The sequence below is a fragment of the Nothoprocta perdicaria genome, unplaced genomic scaffold, assembly GCF_003342845.1.
Source record: "Nothoprocta perdicaria isolate Ctin4 unplaced genomic scaffold, notPer1 scaffold_182, whole genome shotgun sequence".
In the NCBI taxonomy this organism is placed as follows: Eukaryota; Metazoa; Chordata; class Aves; order Tinamiformes; family Tinamidae; genus Nothoprocta; species Nothoprocta perdicaria.
Genome location: NW_020455005.1, coordinates 522396 through 536561, shown reverse-complemented (window position 1 = coordinate 536561; position 14166 = coordinate 522396).

Genomic DNA, 14166 nt, shown 5'->3' with positions numbered 1-14166 from the left:
CTCTTCTCTTCTCTTCTCTTCTCTTCTCTTCTCTTCTCTTCTCTTCTCTTCTCTTCTCTTCTCTTCTCTTCTCTTCTCTTCTCTTCTCTTCTCTTCTCTCTCTTCTCCCTTTACTTCCCTTTACCTCCCTTTTCGCTAGAGCTTGCTCCTCTTTTTATTGTTTTTTTTTGTTGATTTTTGTTGCAGTAATCTTCATGTCATCACATTCTGCATGTTGATCAGGGGCTCTTCTTTCTATACACATTCATGTATAGAACACATTCTACACATATTCATGCATAGAAAGAACATGAATGGCCAGTGCTACTTCCAAAAGCCCCTGCAGGAGAGTCTTGCCCAACCCCAGCAAACCCACAGCAGATGCTCACTGCACTTGGGTTTTTCAGACACTAGAATGTGAAAACACCATTCTGGCCAGGGGTGGGTGTTTACATTTTTAATGGAAACAGTCTGAGATATTCCCCACTCCTCCCAAGTCTCGGTGCAAATCCCTTGCCAAATTTGGATTTTAGAACATGGAGATGCTAGGGTTTCTCAGTCATGCTGTCCAACAAATTTGTTTATCACAGGCACGATGATGTATTGTTCCCCAATCGCATTCTGCAAATAATTGACTCGGCTATTTTAAAAATCAGCTTCAGGCTGAGACTCCAATCATAGAAAAAATGAATCACAAATTAGTTAAAATTTGACAAGGTCATAAAGTATCGAAAGCCAGAATCTTTTGCTGTGTAATGATGGACAAATTTACTGCTTTTTGCTACTCACACTGCTTATAATTTAGATTTGCTCAGTGCTTCTCTCCAAAAAATACATCAGAAGCAAAACTATGATGTGCTTACTGTGTTTTAAGTTGTGCACAAAACAGCATGCTTTTTATTTTTTCCCCTTCTTGGCTCATTTCCCCTCAGATTCAACAGAAATCCCCACGTTATTTCAAGAGCTCCAGTGACTAAACAATAGATGTGTCTATTTCTTTTGAGTCTTAAGTAGAGAAGAAAAATGAAGCTTTTTTTTCCCTCTATCAATCGACACTGTTAAGCCTCCCAGGAGGAGAAAGCAGCCACTGCGGGGGGCCAGTATCGAAGCTGAAGAACAAAGATGAAAGGTGAAGAGACACTTCTGTTTACAGCAGCATGGGCTGGACTAATATGCTGGAGAATACATCAAAGCCACCGCTAATGCCAAGTCGGGGTATCTTTTCTAACAACTAGAATGAGGAAATACTTTATGGACTACCACCTCAAATAAAACTTTGCAAGGTGCTCTCGTTTGACTGCGGAGCATTTGACCTTTCAATCTCTCGTTGTTAATAGAGCCTGATCTGGACGTGGCTTTATTTAAAAAGAGTTTAACTCATTTAAGAGTTGAGTCTTTGGTCATCTGCTCAGACTCTTTACACAAGCTCACAGCAATATGTATGTCTGCTCCTTGTGAAGCTCTCCCAGGAGTTCACACATCCACATGCAGAGGTTTGAACACACAGAGGTTTGAACACAGAGCTCAGAGCATCCTGGGGAAGCAGACAGTTCCGATCATTTCCATTTTGCCAAGTCAGGAGGTTTAACAGGGGTTAGGTGATTTGCCCAAGGTTTCACAAAGCCCCTGAGGCAAACTGAGGAAAGAATTCATTTCTCTTGACGCCCAGTTCTGTTCTCTGTCCGCAAGGCTGCCTGTTTTCCCGCTAGCCTGCAGACTACGGCATGGGATGAAGGCCGTATTGATTCTAGGGCTGGCTGTTGCAGCAGCAGCAGCAGCACAGCTGCCTCGCTGTCGGCTTTGGGGCAGGTTCTGTTTAGATGACACTCATTAAACTTCGGTTGATTTTAGTGCTACGCATCTCCCCTGGACAGAATCTGACACTGAAAGGTATTGAGTTTTAAGCCTAAATGTACATACGCAGATATCAATACCAGAATACAATTTGTTGCTGGTTGATAAACGACAAGTGCGTAATAACAAATAATGATGCATCGTAATAACCAATAATACACGCATGTATTCAACAAATAAATAGAGCGGAGGTGCAGAGATCTGTTGTTTGCTGCACGTGGCCGCTTTCACCTTGCACGCAAGCCCACGCTGGGTGCCCAGCCCAGCTGGGAAGCCGGAGCTGCTGGGCGCTCTCCCAGCCCTGCTCGGGCGACGGGATTTGCCCCCGCTGTGCTCAAGCTCCCGAGCGCAGCTCGCCCTGCAGAGACAACAGATCAATTGAAGTCCCTCCGTTTCGGCAAGCTGAGGAGGAACAGAAACAGATGAATGAGCGCCTGATAACTCCCCTCCCTCGTACGCTCACCCAGTGGGGTTTTTCTTTTCCCTCTCAACCCAATTTCAAATGTAAAACAGCTTCTTAGACTGTGTCCTCTGGCTGGTAGTGACCCCCCACAGGTAAATTTGAAAGGTTTCGAGGGTCAGTTAAAACAATAATATTTTATTGCTGAGAAATCTACCGAAGGAAGAGGAGCGAGATGAGCACTGTGCTGCTCGTGGTTTGACAGGCAATTGAAGCTGGCGCAGGACCCGTCATCCAGTACGACAGCAGCCTTTAAACATTTTGCTTTTTTTCCCCCAAGCCTCCCCCATCATTAACTTCCCCGAGAAGCCTCTGGGTTCAGCCCCACCGCTGCAGCTTGGCAGCCCCCCGGCTGCATTCTAGCAGCACTGGGAAACTCCATTCAGGCACGTCTTAAAGCTGGCCAGGGAGGTGATCTCTTGTCTAAGCGGTGCACGGTCTACTTAAGAGTGAAATGCAGCAAACAATATATGAGAGCCAGACTGAGCTGTGCCTTACTCACATGCCCTCCATTTCCCCTCCTCCCCGCACATCTATAGATTTTATATGGATTTTTTTTTAAAGTGAATTCCATCCCAGCATCCTTTAAAATCACAGAAGATGTGTGAGAGTACAGCAAGAGAAATGTGATGTGGGATCTTAGGTGAAAAATAGATTGGAGAACTCTCCCTAAAGCCAATATTGGGATGTGATAAACAGAGTAATTAATGTCCTGGTCTAGTAGGAAGAAAAGGAAAATATACAGAGCATATACATTTTCTACAGATTTAAGTAAATGTAAGCATTCCTCACTTAAAATGCTTGTTTCTCAGAGGCTAAGTATATGTAATTTATGAGGCGTTATTTATATTTTACTGCTTGCTATTCACATGCATAACCAATTCATAACTCGAGTATTCAATGTTCTTTTTAGTAGTAATGACAGCTTAAAGTGTGTGGGGGGGAAAATGTGTGGGAAAACCTTTTTCTGTTCTTTTTAGTAATTAAACTGGCAGGGGAAGCTATGGAATCTCCACTCAAGCTTTTCCTCCATGGTAAACTTTGCAGAAGTCACTGGTGCTTTTTGTTATCACCACCTTGGGTTCTGTGCCTTTCTATTCATAACTGCCCCTTGAAGTCTGCCGGAAAAATCCATCTCCTGAAAAACCCACAGCCCAATTCCTGAATGGCGCAGAACAGCAGGAATGCTCAACCCCAGAGACATGGCATTAGCTTGCTGTTTACTGATGAACTTTAAAGCTCTGACTGCTCAAGGAAATGGTTATCTAAGAGGATCCTCTCACTCTGTGCTCTCTCACTGCGTAAAATCAGCTGGAAAGTAAGGCTTTTCAGGGAGCCAAATCTAAATATTTGAAACTCAGCCTAGATGATAAATAAAATGATTTTAAAAAATAAGTTAGGTACTCTATGTTAAACAAAATTATTTGAATCAGTCCTTGTAATTCTGTATCAGAACTAAGCAATGCGTTTAAACAGCACCAGCTAAATGGCTTTAGGGAATCAAAACAATATAAATTAAGATATCATTTATCTACACTCTACTCATTCACACTATATAGCCTATACATTTTCCTGCTGATGTAGAGAAACCCTTTGATTCAATAATGTCTGTTCTTCAGTAGGATTCCCTCTGCTTTTGAATTTGCCCCTTTGTCAAGGGCCACTGGAAACAAAGCGTGATGACCCTCCGCGTACAAGGGGAGACACATTTATCTTCACGTCGCCTTGACTCACAGCACCCGCTCTTGTTTTAACCCCTGTAATTGAAAGGCCTGGTTGCCACTTCAACACATGCTCTCAAACGATTAAAATAATAACAATGTGGCAGTCACTGCTTTTTCTGCTGTGCAAGAGACAGAACAATTGATCTAAGCCGGTACAGTTAAGTAAGCCATAGAAGGGAAATAAATCATAAATCATGCTAATGCAAAACAGAATAAAAGAACATTGGGTCAGATGAAAGGGCATCTAAGAATCCCGTGTCTGTGATAACAGCCACAATGCAATGTTTAAGGGAAGAGTATGAGACACCAAGCAGGTTTGCTGTGAAATGCCCTCCTGGCTTCCCGCTGCCTGCGCTTCAGGCACATCTTGAGCCAGATGTTCTATCAAGTCTACTGAGCTTTATAAAGCCAAAGTGAATGTGCTTTCTAGAGCTCTGTGTAAGTTCTTCTTTGAGCCTGTTTACACTTTTGCTGCCCCAGACATCCTGCGGACACGTGTTCCACAGTTTCATTAGGCATTATGGAAGAAAATACTTCATTATGTTTACTTGAAGCCTGCTGATTAATAGTTTGCATTAAAAGCCAATGAGGCACGCCCAGGCTAGTCTAGAAGGTTTGAAGAGTATCTCTTTCCATCCCTTTCTTTTTTAATTCCCCTACCCCTGCATCTTGCTCACTTTTTCTATTTTTCATTCCCTCTTTCTGGTGTCCTCATATTTTCTCTGGAGATATAATCACCTGAACTACAAAAACATACTCGTTACCTTCTAAAATTTAAACAACCAAAGACGCGGCAGACCTTCAGAGAAGCCCTATTCCAGTGCGAGGCCACCGACTTGTGAGTTTAGTCTCAAACTCGGGCATCTCTTCTCTTTTCTGAGCTCCTGAGTGGCAGTGACCTGGTTTTCCGAGGTGCTCAGGCACCCCTCGCTTCCTGGGGGGAGCTGCAGGCACTCGGCACGCACAAGAGAACACTTTTATGCAAAGAGCCTGCCTGACTCCGGGCGCTCAAGTATTAAATTGTTACTCTGCAGTTATCTTGGAAGAGCAGCAACATGGAAATAGTCAGCTCCAGAGTGAAGTTAAGGACCTTTAGACTGGCTGGGCCACCCTTGCTTGCAATGACTGAAGATAAGCAATCCTCTAGAGTTAAATATGGCTAAACAGGAGGAAAGATCAGACTTTTCATTATTTCAGGAAGTCTCTTCAGGGTTTTTTCAGATAAAAGTTAGAGAGCACAATCATCTTACAGACTTTGGGTAGCGTAAATATATAGACCACTGCTGTATCATGAGTCCTTTTGGGACACCTCATTTTCAGATTTATATGGTTTTTTTTTTTTTTTCTTTTTCAATAAAGCACACCTAAAACCTGTGCTTACTCTTTCACCATCACAGTCATCCAATAACCTCTCCGTCTGTTCTGTATCTTTTCCTCCTTTCTTTGTTCCTCTCTCAATTTTGGAATGTTCTCAGACCTCTTCTCGAGCCAAATTTCTCTTCTTGCCTTCAATACACTCCCCTTTACATGTCTTTTTGCTTTCTCGACACCTTTCTACATGTCAGGCTTGCTCCACTTCTCCTCCCCAGCGGCATTCAGAACTCCTGCCACTTTCATACGCTCTCACCATTTTAAGATGCTTTCCCACATGCTCTCTCTCACGAAGCACCTTCCTTCCGCTCATTTCCGAAGCACAGATGCTTGCTCACTTTCCACGATGGCAACAACAGCTCTGAGAGAAACATATCATTTCCCCTCCCGCAATTCATGCACAAATGCCTGGCATGTGCTGCTTGGAAAAAGCCTTTCAACTTTGAATTTCCTTGCTTTGTGGAACCTGTGAAGAGTCTCATAAATTACAGCTCTGGCAGTTAGTTCAGATATAACCATATTTGCAGCCAACTGAGGCAAAATCTGCCTGTGGTGCCATCCCTGTGCTCTTTCAGAGGTCGCTGGTGTTTCAAGGGTGAGCTCAAAGTCACGCTGACTCAACGGGAGTCTCACACGCTGTTTGCTTCCAGGAACGTCACGGGACACGTTCTCATGGAGATGGCACCATCCCACGGAGCATCAGGGCTGGTTTTACTGCAAGCTCTGAGACTCTCCAAGTGCATGAGCTTTGGGCACGTTATCTCTCTGGGCCTATAATTTCTTATCTGCAAAATGAACTGATAGCTGCAATATTAATAACACAGGTCCAGTTAACAAGAAGGCTTGACTTAACCATGTGGGCAGCTGAGTTTTGAAGCTGGTCTTAGACCTAGTTTAGGTCTTGGCAGTACAGGTTAAGCCAATAAATCTCTTCCAGCTTCTTGCACTGAGGCTAACGTGGTTGCCCCCATTAGTTGTGGCACAATGGTGATTTGCAAGGGGCAGTTTCTTGGATTGCCCTGAGGTGGGAAGCAGCCTTGGCAGCCGACTTGCTGCTTGAGCTTACTGCTGGGCTCACCAGTGCAAGAGAGAGACGGAGCTGCTGAGCAAACCCAGTCTGCGCTGGCTACTAAGAGGATGAGGGGACTGGAGCATCTCTCATATGAGGAAAGGAGGAGAGACTTGGGGCTGTTTGGTCTGGAGAAGAGAAGGCTGAGGGAGGATCTGGTCAGTGTGAGCAAACACCTCGGTAGGAGCAAAGCTGGTAGGTCCAGACTCTTCCTGGTGGTGCCCAGAGACAGGACAGGCAAAAGGCGCAAATTGAAACACGGGAAATTCCATCTAAACACAAGAAAAAAAATATTTTTACTGTGAAGGATGATCACTGAGAGGATCCTTGGACACAGACAAACCCCACTGGACACAGCCCTGAGCAAGCTGCTCTGTTTGACTGTGCCTGGAGCAAGGGGGTTGGACAACATGATCTCCAGAAGCACCTTCCAACCTCAACCATTCTGTGAATAAAGAATGTTTTCCTACACTCGAAATAAATATATCCTAGTCTTGAATATATTTCTGCTACGTATTCCCAAGCTGTGTTTGCTTGTTTGTTTTTGACAGACTTTTAGACACAGTGATGTGAATGAATTGCCATTATATATTAGGACGTGTAAAATTTGTGTAAATATAACTGAGAAGATCAAGAGACAGAATCATGTGTCATGTAAGATGCTGCCAGGAAAACGGCATTGCAGGAGAGCAGTAATTGTCAGATAATGACATGTCAAAGCCCAACTTTACCCAAGTCTAAATCATTTAGCACCTGTCACTTTAAGTATCTTGGCATGTTTCTTTAGGTCCAGGAAAGAAGTGAATAAGCTACTATATCTCGTGTATGCAATGCAAGAGGTAATTTGGACAAAATGATGTAATGTTTTTGAAAGCCTGACAAGAAAATTAAGGATAAAAAATTCCAGAATGACTTTTATGAATGAAAAGAACCTATAATTGTTTTCCATCCCTTGACAGATGTTACTTAAACTGACATACTATATCATGCAACAAAGCTCACTGGGGAAATACAGGATTATTAGAAAATGTATAAACCACTTTCTTTATTGTAAAGACTCCTTTTATTCGCCACAGAAAGACAAAGAGAGGAGGGATTCCTTTTGAGAAGAGCTTGATGTAGATGACTGTAATAATGTTTTAAGAAGTGTATATCAGCACAATTGATGTGTTAAAAAAAAAAAAAAAAAAGAAAAAGAATGAAGTTAAAGGGAAGGGGGGACTTTCTGCTATATCTAAACCCCATGCAGTTTTTCCTCTTCTCCTGCTTTCTCTGCGCCCCACATCCTCTCTGCGCTGCCTTTCCTGCCTCGAGGTACAAAGCTCGGAGTAGCATCTGGGCGATTCCCTCATGTATTGAAAGGAAAACAAGGAGACTTCTCTGTCTTGCTGCCTTCTGCAGGGAGAAGGGGAAGAAGGGGAAGGGCGGGTTATGCTCTTGCTGAGGAACAGCAGGTGAAGGGCTGGCTTTGCTGGGCTGCGGGGGTTCTCCGATCGCCTCAGAGGGAGCTCTGCAGCCGCGGGCCAGCTGCTGGGAGAGCAGGTCTGCGCCCGCCGCGGCTGCCGAGCTCGACACTTCCCTGGTTTCAGGGGACCAAAGAAACAGGAGATGGAAAGATAAGAAGCAGGAGAGACTCTGGAGGACCTCAGACTTACCCCAAAGTGGCCTTTTAAAATACATGTCAAAATTTGGGATTTCAACTGGAGGAAAGAGGGCTGTGGTATGTGCTCTTCACGACAGGGATTACTGAGCAAGCAACCCACAGTTTTAACCAAATCAAGCTTTTAAAAAAGATTCACAGGCTCCATTCCGAGATGCAGTCCTTAGCACTAACAAAGTCTGGAGCATCCAAGTTCAAGTCGAATGTGATGACTTCAAGTTTCTTGACCAGCCATAGGCCCTTCCCAGTCCCTCACCTGATCCTGGCATTACATTCAGAGCCATCGGGTAACAGCCGGGCAGAGGGAGAGATTTTTACCCCAAGTTAGTACTGACAGCCAGAGCAGTTTTACTTACTTGGTTTTGCATGCATAGCTAGTACCTTTTGAAAGGTTTAATCTCAACTGTTTTTTAATGACGTGTGTGCTCTGATACTAAAGAAGGAAGAGACTTCTTGTATACTCTTGCTGTAGGAAACATCAGAAATTAAGCAAACAAAAAGGCATTTTAAGAGAAGGCGCAGAAGCATTTGACAAAGCACCAGAGGAACAAGTTAACAGTTCTTTCAATTTATTAAATTACATGACGTTCCAGGCAAGAAGAGCAACCATTAATTATAATAAGTTAAATAAAGCTCCTCCACATTTGCCATAACTTTAAAAAACATTAACAGCGTGAGGACTCTATCTTGCCATTAATCTGCACAGATCCGACACTGATACTCTAAGGCAACGCAAAGACTGAAACATTCATTAATATTAAAACACCTCCAAACATTTCCAGACCTTCATCCCTCTTGGAAAGCCGCCACCACTCTCGCTGCATCTGCCTCCCTCGGCCTGCTTCGGAGAGGCCGCGTTTTGACGTTTTGCAGAACAGCCTCTAGTCGTGGAAGGAAACTCTGGGCTGTGATTAGCACCCCCAGCTGCAATTTGGGGAACGTACCGGTGCTGTTGCACGAGGAGCGCGGGGGGCACTCGTCCCAGCACGGAATGAATGCAATGGAGCTCCAAAAGGCAGCGGTGGAATAACAGGGCTGACGTGCAAGTGGGAACTGGCGGGAGCAGAAGTGAGGGAGAGGTTCACATCTCTGTTTTCCGTGCGTATGCAAGTGGCTGCCTGTATTAAAAAAAAAAAAAAAGGGAGTAGATATTTAAATTAATGCATGTATTTGCTTCTGATGGTGTAAATAATCTACCGCTGTTACGTATCTGACAAAACAAGGCAATAGAACTGAAAACATTTCCACTTTAAATTTAAAAAAGAGAAAAACATATAATGGTTCTTTTCTATGAATGCCTATAGTTAATTTCTTCACTTAATTAAACACTTCAACAAACAGAATACCTGAATTTCAACAGCTGTTTATTGTGACTTCATCTCTCATACACGTGAAGAGGAGCTTACCAAAGGTTGCATAGACATGTTGCCTTTTCCACAGTGACTGGCGCTACTGAGCAACCCGATGGAGGGCTGGAAAATTCTTGGCAAGGTAAAGGTAAATTAATGGCAATTTTAAGTGAAAAAAAAAATAGTAAGAACCGTGTGTTTGTTTTGGAGTGCCAAACCTGTGGTTATAACTTGGACGAGTAGGGCCGCTCTGCCGTTTTGCCCGCTGCTTCCTCGCAGCACGTCGGTGCACGCGTGCGTGTGTGTCTTTGAAGACGTTTCCTCACACGCAGCGGCTCGGACGCGGGCCCACGAGGCGTTTCCTTGTGCGGGAACAGGAGGGGGAGCTCTGAGCGCGGCGGCCGAGGCACACGCACCCCGGGGACCAGGGCTCCTCGCCCAGGCCCCGAGCGCTCGCTCGTGGAGTCACCCCCAATTGGGTGGAATTACCCCCATTTTGCCCGCTGCAGTGCCCCAGCAAACTGTCGTGGCGTTCCTAGCCTGCGCGGAGACCGCCGTTCGGGCCGTTTGTTGGATGTCGCTGCCTTTCTCGCTTAAGCTGTCACGCTGCTTACATATTTACCGGCTGGAAAATCCGGCCTGCTTGTTTATCTCCTCCTCCGTGGCGGGCACTGATGAGAAATAATGTCTCGATAATCACGTTAAAGAGACTGGCACATTAATAAAGACCAAACTGAAGGGCTCATGGAGATGCGTTGCGCTTGTGTGATCTGAGAAGCAACCCCTGCAAATGGATAGGTGCCCATTTAAAACGTGTAAGAACTAATAAATAGGAGTATGAATAACAGAAGATAAATTCAACCCGGGGCAACTCGTTTTACTCATTACTTTAGGCAACTCGTTTGCACCTATCATTTTATGCCAATATTTGTTTCTCAGAAGTCCCAATTACTGTACTTGCAAAAATTCAAGTACAAATTTAAAGCTGGAAATGCAAAGCCTGGATAAGACAAAAACACTGGGCTTAGCAAATTGAATTTGTGAATTTAGGGAATGGAGGAAAAAAATCCAAGTTCTCTCTGGATCAGGTCCCTGATGCAGCAGGCACTTAAATCTGGGTCTTTAAGGGTGTTTAGTGACCACCAAAGACAGAATCACAGAGCTTTTTTCTTCTCGACTTTGAAAATAGCAAGATATTTAACCAAAAAAAAAAAAAAACCCAAAAACAAAAAAAAAAAAAAAAAAAAACCAAATAAACAAAAATATCCTCCAGCAGGCAAGATACTTTCAAATGTGCTATGGTAGGTACGAAAGAGAGAAATGAACCTCTCTCTATTATGTTTTCTTATATTGAAAAACAATATTTTGCTTTGAAACAGAACAGAAATATATTTTGAATACCATGCATTTAAAAAATTGGTATTCTTGTTTTCCAATCCACACATTATAATAGACGGATTTAAAGTCCTCTTGAAAATTTCCCATTATATTTGGCTTCATTACACGCAGGGGCAAAGTCCTCACTGATTTCAGTAGGATTGGGATTTTATCTTGTCTGATAGCTGCTTATTGAGATCATAGACCTCATATTTCTATCTTGCTAAAAGAAATGTAGTCCTACTGCTCCAGTCTGACAGAGTTATTCACCTGTCTGCAGAATCCACGCTGAGCACTCTTGAACCAGGTTTCTTTTCGAAAAATACAGGTTTTCACACGAGAAATATGTGCTACCACATTTCAGGAAGTGTTAGGGTCTCTGTAATGTCAATACCAGATTTATTTTCCCCTGACTTGATGAAGATGTTCAGATCAGTGCCGTTATGTGACTGACAAATCTATGGCTTCTATAGATCCTGATGCTCTGTATCCCCTTATGAGTTTCATGAGCTTCATGTTTAAAATCTGAACATCTTCCTTTCAGCTAATCTTTGCCTTCCAAGTAACAAATGGAACAATTAAATGGTTTCCAGAACTTATTTTAGTGTCTAAGATGTGTGTGGGATCATGCCTGAGCACTTTAAATACATTATCTTCTGTGCTGGCAGTTGGTGGTCTTCCATATGCTATTGGTAACATTTTCACAAGAACATAATCACACAAAATAATACATAAATGGAAATAATAACAATTCTAAAAAGTTAGGAGTCATAACAACTGCAGAGATAACCTGCTATCACTTGAAGAGAACTTATTATTAGGACACAGGGAGATAAAGCCATCTGAAGTCCATCCTAGCACCACAATAACAGGCCATGCTCTAAGACCACCGTCTTCAGCATGTGCTGGAGAAGTACCGGGGGACTGTAGGCTGTTTTTATGGAGCTTGACAGAGAAAACGGAGTCTATTGTTGGGAGGGATAAACTCCACTTGAAAGGTCTTTGGAGACTGCAAGTAGAAAAAGAAGTTGAAAGCCACTGTTTGGTGATCAAGAACTGAGCATCAGAATCCAGAATTAGCAGCCAGAGGTGCAAGAGGTGCTCAGTCTACAGCCAAGCCCCCAGTTGTTAGTCAGGAATGACAGGAGGAAGGAGTTCTGGAAGGAATTCATTCTGGAAGGAATGACAGATTTAATCCTAAAAGACACTTGTTTTTGTCTTCCCTTCGCTCTATCTGAGCTTGCAGATACACTCTCCAAAGTCCCTCTAATATTCAAGCAAACTTTGTCTATGCTGACATTTCAGAGTTAATTTTTCTGTCAGATTATCAATTCAGTTTGTGTAACTTCTTCAGAAAAAGACTGCTCTGGTATGATATTTATAGGGAGTGTTGAGAAGTATTCTACCAGGTGTTTTCAGAACTTTCACTAAACAGAGCAACCCTGTAAGGTAAAGGTGTATCAGAAAAGGTCACTTTGAACTTTATGCTACAGTATTTATTCATATATTTATACATATCTCTATTTTAAGCATAACTGTTTTAAATGGTTACAGTTTCTTGGGAAAAGGTCTAGGCCTTTTATTAAAGCTGTGCCAACAGCTATTTTGAGAAACCAGTGATAGGTCTTCGATGTAAGAATTCATTTTGTCTTCTTCATTAGGATGACTTCACATTATCTGAAAAGTGATGGCGATTCAAAGTAGAAGACTTTTCTGGATTTAGCTTTGCTTTTTAAAGCAGGAGGTTTCAAAAAGCTCTGCTGCTACCCAAGATTGTGTTTGTAAGCAACTTCCCCTTATGCAGTCTATCTTATCCCTACCAAATGCGAGTGTATATTGGGATTCTGGGAATATCTGTTGTGCTTTGTAAGAGTTCAGCCATTCTGAGCCACGTGCAAGAGGACACTGAGAACAGCAAGTGCAGTTGCTGGTGGTGGGGAACCCAGAAGGGAAACCTCGCTTTCAAGCACCACACTTGGGAAGTTAGCTATGTTAGTTTCAGAAATGTTAGAATTCACTGTTTTTTAATACTACAGGAAAAAAAATGAAAAAGAAAAAAAGATTCCAGGGTCTTATTATGGCTACTGCTAGTGAGTCTCAGGCCAGACCCTACATTCCTGGGGCTCTTCTGAAGTGCGGACGGAGCCCATGGCACATCCCTTCTCCGCGGCTTGACTCCTGCAGCTCCTTCACTGCTGGCAAAGGCTCCCCAGGAGTTCCTGTGAGGTCCTGTTGTGCTGCTAAAAAGTGTCTTCAGTTCTGTTTTTGCCACTTCTGCCTTATTCTTCTGGGCTGTGAGGGAAGTGAGAGCACCTTTGCCTCGCAGTGGTGGTGACCTTACTGCTGCAGACGTACGCTAGGATTTTTCAGCTGGAGGTCTGTTTCCTATCGCACCTTTCAGTGCTCTCTCTAAAATCCCAGTTTCTTCCTATTTCAGTGCTATGGGGAGGGAAACACGCTCCTTGCTGCTAATCCCTCTGCCATCTGAAGGGAGTCGGCAAGGCTCCTTTCAGTCACGAAACGAGCAAAGGAGTTGAGCTCAACTTTTTTCTTTTTTTCTTTTCTTTTTTTTTTTTTTTAATGCTCAAAAATGTCAGCGATTTAAGCGTAAGAAACAGAATGTAGACGAGACATTGTTGCAGGCGAAACGAACTCCTCTTTGACAGGCTCAACAGAAGATTTTAAGGAGATCCTACTCATACCCACACAGAACACATTTAATCTTTCCAGTGTGTATTTAAAGCAAGCCAAACGCGCCGTTCCAAGCCTTCCTGCCGTCTTAAGGAAAAATCCCGCGCAATCACCATCCCGGCGAAGGGAAGCAGGGGCACGCCGGCAGCGCGCTCTGCTGTACCGGGCAGCCGCGAGCCGCCAGGGCAGCAGCGCAGCCCGGGGATAACGGCCGCCCTTGCCACGGCTGCACCGGGCGAGCCGTTGAGCCCCGCGCTCCCCTCCGCACAGAGGCAGTAAATAAACGGATAAACACATCTTTAATTCGGGGGGAGATGCGGGAGTGAGGCACATCTCGGCACGGCAGCGCCCGCGCCTCAGCCACGCGGCCCCGCGCGTAGCGGCCGGCGCGTAACGGTCGTCGCCCTAACGGCCGGCGCGTAACGGCGCGCGCGGGCAACGGCCAGCGGGTAACGGCCGCCGCCTGAGGGGAGGCTGAGGGGGCCGGGCGAGCCGCGTGCGCGCGCGTGTCACTGTATGGGCGCCTATAGGCGCCTATAGGTGCGCGTGTGGCGGCGCACGCAGCCCCCTCCCCCCGCCGCCTTTGTGTGGGGGGCGGGGCGCGCTGCCAGCCCCCCCCCCCGGCTGCCCCC